This window comes from Pinus tabuliformis, chromosome 6, assembly GCF_031772625.1.
Source record: "Pinus tabuliformis cultivar Carrire ecotype Pingquan chromosome 6, CPIR1, whole genome shotgun sequence".
Taxonomy (NCBI): Eukaryota; Viridiplantae; Streptophyta; class Pinopsida; order Pinales; family Pinaceae; genus Pinus; species Pinus tabuliformis.
This window is the reverse complement of record NC_142292.1, coordinates 56956135-56962651: the sequence shown is the minus strand read 5'-3', so window position 1 is coordinate 56962651 and position 6517 is coordinate 56956135. Positions and strand designations below refer to the sequence as shown.

Genomic DNA, 6517 nt, shown 5'->3' with positions numbered 1-6517 from the left:
TCAGATTTGTTCTTCAATAAAAAAAACCCAACACATTCTGGTGTAGTCATCAATAAATGTCATCATATATTTATTTGCATTTGTAAAAGGAACCGGCATTGGACCACATAAATTTGAATGAATGAGTTCAAGTTTTCTATGTGCTCTTGAATGTGAATCATGAAAAGACTGTTTGCTATGCTTTCCTAGAATTCAAGCATCAAATTGCTTAAGTTTCCTAGGAATTGTAGGCAAACCAGTAACACCATTTTTCTTCAAGAAGCGGAGGCTGTCATAGTTAAGATGTCCAAATCTAGCATGCCATAATAAACTTGATGGAAGTGTACCTTCTTCATAATGCGAATTGTATGAGAAATGTTGTGCACGAGCAGAGGTACCCTGCAGCTTGAGAAGCCTTTCTTCTTCTATCCCCCTCATGACAAGTGAGTGGTCAGATGCTTTTCTCACCTCAAGATTTCCATCAAACATATGAATGGAGTGACCTTGTTGGCGAATGTGGACCAAGGACAACAAGTTTCTCTTCAGTTGTGGGAGATATAGAACATGATGCAGAAGAAAGTCTGGAAGACCAGGCAATTTAAGCCTGATTATGCCAAGCCCTGATGGCTTGAGTTTTGATTGGTTTGCAAAGTATACTGCTCCATCAACATTGTCAATAAATTCTTCAAAAAAATCTTTTTATGAGTCAAGTGGCAAGTTGCTCCTGAATCAAGCAACCAATCATTTTTCCAAGAAGCAAGTGAAGCATTAAATAATTCTTCATTTACTCCAATATTACAGTGTGCCACAACATAATGAGCAGATTCAGGTGCTTTACCTTTGTCTGTGTCATTAGTTTTACCTTTGGATTGGTTTCTTTGCTGCTCAATTTTGTCCCAAGGTAACTTGCATGTGGAGGCATCATGTGATCCATTTCTTTTGTAGCGTATGCAATGCAAATCTGACTTTTCTCCTTGAGAGTGTTTGCCCCCCTGCCTCTGAAATATATTCCTCTTCCTCTTCTACCACCTCTTCCTCTGGAAGAATCTTGGGCAAGATTATTTTCTTTATGAGCAAGGCACATAGCCTCTTCAGAAGATTCAGGGGTTGTCTTCTTTCCAAAATCTTTCTCTCTTTTAGCAAATTTTTTCACAAGAGAGTCAAAGGTAATATCTTTGAAATTTCCATTTGCTTGCAATGAATCAAGATAATTGGATTAAGTAGGATAAATTGTCTTGAGAAAAGCAATAAGAGGAATATCCAATTCAACCTTAGTGGCTTTGATATCATGCATTATAGATTTTACTTCGGATGCAAGAGCAAGAGGATCATTATTTTGTAATTCAAGAGTGAAGAGTTTAATCATGAGTTGAACAACTTCAAGTGCAGAGTGTGAGTCATAGAGTTCCTTCAGTTTTTGTAAGCCTTTGAAAGCATTTGAAAATGGCGAAATATGGCGACTCACCTCTTCACTTACAGATGCTGCAATTAATGCATAGGCTTTACTGTTCTTATTTTCCCAAATGGCGAACTCCTTGTCTGAGGTAGGCTGTTCTAGCTCTTTGTCTCCGTCTCCAACACACACTCCTTTCCACAACTCATTGAAAATGAGGGTGTGTTTTATTTTCCTGGACCACTCAGGATAGTTCTCCTTGCCAATGAGAACTACTCCCACAATAGATATGATTGAATGCATTGTAAAATCTGAGTGTTGTAAAAATACTTCTGCTGGCAAAAAAAATGTGCTTTTGTGGAGAAAAAAAAATTTTGCTGCTAAAAAAAATTGATTCTGATATATGGAGACAGAGGTATCACTGTACAAAATGTAATACCATACACCGCAAGGTAATAGCATTCACCATTCACCGACTCTAATATTCAATGCCATATACAATGCAACAACTCACAGTCACTAAAAAAATCATACCATTCGCGCAGGAGAGGAGGCTCTCACGCATAGGCTCTAGACAGCAATAGCATTGGAGCAATGTATCAATTGAATGGCTTAATGGACACACAGGGTGGTATTAAGTCGTGTTGGGAGTATTATGACAACGACGATGGAGTGATACCATAAAAGAAATCGAACAGATTATGATAGCAGCGGTGGAGGCCCCACGGTTATGAAAGAAGTGGTAATACAAAAAAAATCTATGTTTGCAGAAAACGACCTTCAATATAAGGTCACGGGCTCCACAATCATGTCACGCCAAATCTCTGAGACCAATAGTTGTCAGAAACTTCGTGAAGAGGGAACGATACTCCTGTGCCTGTTACAATTGTAAGAAACCAAGCAACTGTAAAAAGTGGACAAGTAGTCCTGAATTGGATTTGCTGCCATTAGATGAATTAGAAGCAGAACGAATCTGGAGAGCTGGAAAATGACCGACTTCTGCTAAATAAAACCAAGGTAAGTCTTGGGAAACCTTATTAAACTACCAGAGGAACCTCAGGAATTCTCGAATTGTAGCACTAGACATCTCTGGGGATACTATTGGACGACTTTCCATGCTACAGGAAGTAAGGGCGTAAAGGATTTGCAGAGTCGGAAGCAAGGGCGTAAAGGGTTTGCAGAGCCGCCCTCGCCAGATGACTGACCATAGCAGTGAACCTAGAGACCGTTACCCTAAATCGCAGGTATGGGAGAGGAGCGCTATTAGCCCACACCAATGCAATATTCTCGTCGGGAGTGCCAGAGAGCAATGCTATTAGACTGTCAGACCTAGAAAACACATATGACAGACCAGGAGGAGCAGTGCTTTTATGAAAACGCATATGATAGTGTACTAACAAAGACAAAGGTGTGAGTTCTGCAAAATAGGCAGAACATAGGCAGAATAGGGAGTTACAAAGCAGAGGGAAGCCAAAAATGGTGCTAGCTCTGATACCATGTCAGACCAGGAGGTAACTCCTCAAAACAATTCATGATATTCATTCAGGTTGGTCTTTATTATATACATGAGGGAGAGACTATTCATTTCATCTCCCAGTGACTCTTCATATTTTCTATTATTTATTTACATCAATTACAGTTATTCACCCAATCCTGATGATTAGGTGTCAACACCATCACTAAAGCACCTTGCTAATGAGAGGCCACGGGGTCAATTCTCCTCGACACACTTGTAGTTAGGCCCTACTAATAAGCTGATAGTATGGATCTACCTAGATATTTATTCTGAAAAATAAATAAATAAAATCAATAATAGTAATTTAATAACAATATAAGTAGAGCGAAATATATTTTTCTTTCACCGCCCTTTCTTGGATTATTTATCAACAAAAGTAAATTGAAGATCACACTTTAAAAAAATAACAAAATAACATCATGGGGAATAACCTAAATTAGTATAGCAATAATTTAAATGGTGAAAAAAATATCAATTATGTTATAATAAAATTTTCAACTGGGTTAATATTCAATTTCCCATGGTAAGGCGGAAAATTAAACCAACAACTTAACACTTAGGAGTGTCTTAACAATACAAATCATGTCTACAAATGCATTCCACTTAAACAAACCTATAGTATTTATATTTTTATTAATTTTTTATCAAGATTTCTTAATTTTTAATGTTTATTTCTTCACATAAAGCCATTTTTATTACATGAGACAAGAAACTTGTGAGATTTATTTCTTCATTATTGAAATACATTTCAGTTTCTTTGTCTTTACATATAAATCATTCTTCATTATTTTCAATTTGAACGAGTGTACAAAGTGGACCCATTTATCAAATTTGTGTGGACAACTTTCTTTCTTCTTGGTAGGGTATTTGGATTTTGCTCTATGTATGTGCATAATTCTTTCCAAAGGCAATTTGTTTGTGTAATTGGCTTGCTTCTCCCTCCTTAAGTATTGAATGGGATTGGGTAGAGAAGCATTGTCAAATGGTAGGGGATAGTCATGGTGGTTATTGCCCTGGTCACTGGCAAGCTTCGTAGATGCTTGGCCATCTATAGAGGTTTCTTGATTTTGGGTAATTAACTTACTCTAAAATGAAATAAGACATTCAATGTGTTCGTGTAATATAGATATAAACAAAACATCTAAAGAAAATTAATTGCACAATGATCCAGTGTAAGAAAACAAGGTTTTCCACAAACCAATTAAGCCTTTCAACCTTTTCGGCTTATTTTCTTATATCAAACATTTGTGTAGGGTTTCAACCAATTAACATTTCATTGAGTATGTATTTACAAATTAGTGATTTTGGGATCAAATCCCACAAAGTAATTCTATACCTGCTCTTCAAATTCCTTCAAGCTTTTGAAAATAAAACCGATGAATTATCAATATAATTTTCAACCAATTAACATTTCATTGAGTATGTATTTACAAATTAGTGATTTTGGGATCAACTCCCACAAAGTAATTCTATACCCACTCTTCAAATTCCTTCAAGCTTTTAAAAATAAATATCAATATAATTTTACCATAATAAAAAATAATTAGAAGGCTTTTAGCCAGCTCAAATTGCTCATCCATTAAGCTTGAACCAACATCTCTTCTAGAAAAATTGAACAATTCTAATTTAATAATCTTATAGTACTATATAGGCCTCTCTGTGTAACTTTATTGCTCGTTTACATTTTAGTGGAACACAATTATTTTATTTTTACCCTTCGTTTTATGAATTTCTAAATAGCTTTTCTAGGCATCAAACACGGGCCAAAATCTTTGAGCATTATATCACAGAAGTATTTTATTTTACGTGTAGTTTGACCAATTTATAAATTGCTTTGCATGATCATCAAAAGCCTAACAATGATCAAACTCTCGGTTAGGGTTAACTCGAAAACCCTGGCAGAATTTCTAGAAGCTTCAACCACTTCCGGTCTTATATATGTGATATCGAGGCTCTACTGTTGGCACTCCTTTATGGAACTATATCTGGCGTGCCTTTAGGTTTCCATGCTCAGTGGTTTTTAATATTCTGATCCTGTTTTATGGTCCTATCTTGAGGCTTTTCTTTTCAAATCCTAGTATTCTTGCAGGAAACTGGTGAACGGCGACGGACTAGAGTCTCTGTCGTGCTCAAAATCCATGGCATGTGCAGTGCTGAAAGTCGCCGAAATAGAATGAATGCTTATGAGGGGCACGTTTCTGTTGTCATGGCGATGCTTTATAAGACGTTCAAATATTCTCTATACATAAATGACAGGTTCCGTTACTTCATCCTTTCCTTTGTGTCTTTGACAGTCTGAGAGTTGTTTTTGGGAAGGAATCTACCGCGGCATTATGCCCTAGAATGGCGATGAAATAGTCTCTTGTTCATTTTTAGGGCACATACAGTGCTACAAAATACCTACAGGGAACCAGACGGTGAGGGAGGGGCGTAAAAAATCTCACTACAGAGTCTCAAGTCCGTCTATAAATTTATATATCCGCTAGGGTTTAGTGTTCAAATCAACAAAGTTTTCGCAATGCTGCTGGTAAGTGCTTATTGTCAGTCCCCTTGAAACATGAGTTAGTAGGCTTATTGTTTTCTGCAAGTTTTTTTTGGTTTGTTCTTTTTATTTTTAATTAATTAGTTAAGTTATTATTTGCACTTTTTAGAAGAAGTCTTCCTTAATCCTTGCTTTTCCAGAAGCGGTTGTATCTCATGGCCGTGGTGAAGGCAGAGAGAGCGAAGACTTGCAAATCAGAGGAGTTTGAGAGTATCTGGGTGGGGTTTTTCCTCAGTAAATAGTTGAGCAAAGTACATTTATTTTAAATGGGGATTTGACTGCATTTTTTTAGTTGAATGTTTTCCTTTAAAGCTGTTCTTACTTCCATCTTGCTATGGAATTCTGCATTTTGGGAATTCTAGATATTTTATTTTGTGATGTAACTGATTTATAGATATATTAGTTTGTGTTACCTCCAATATCTTCATTTCTGTTCCCTTTATACTCTATACACCCCTCATGTCGTTTGTCTTTGTTGGGTTTTTCGAAGCTGCAACAATTCCAACCACTCTTCAGATCCAATCATCACTGTGAAACGGATGAGGAGCAACAATTTCCACTATGTTGCAGATCTATTCAACCACTGCTTGGGAATATATGTGGATCTGCAATTACCTCACCCCAATGTAGTCACATACAATAATGTCCATAGTGTTGTTCGCCACACACAATAATGTCCATAGCGCGGGCAACTCAGCCGTCTTATTTGTTACACTTGTTTTGGCAGGTGTTCATTTAGACAAAGAACATTACCAGCCCTTCAGATTGGGGGATGGCTGTGATAGGGACCATCAAAGAAGCCCCATGTCATTTTTTCTTCAGTGACGCATTTATTCTTGACTGAGACGACGGACTAGAGTCTGTCGTGCTCATAATCCATGGCATGTGCTGTGCTGAAAGTCGCCGAAATAGAATGATTGTTTATCAGGGTCACGTCTCTGTTATGCCGATGAAATAGTCTCTTGGTTCATTTTAGTGTACATGCACTGCTACAATAAACTTACAGGGAACGGGGCGTACTCTAGAGTTAAGTGTTCAAATCAACAAAGCCAAGTGCTAATAGGCGTATTGTTTTCTTTACTTCTCG

General features: G+C 37.1%; 1 long non-coding RNA gene across 1 annotated transcript; it reads left to right on the top strand.

Moving 5' to 3' along the window:
* Nucleotides 1–4804: 4804 nt before the first annotated feature.
* LOC149257206 (uncharacterized) lies at nt 4805–5842 on the top strand. Its single transcript, XR_016245929.1, has 2 exons — nt 4805–5415; nt 5571–5842. It is a non-coding gene; the product is annotated as an uncharacterized LOC149257206 (long non-coding RNA).
* The last annotated feature ends 675 nt before the right edge of the window (nt 5843–6517 follow it).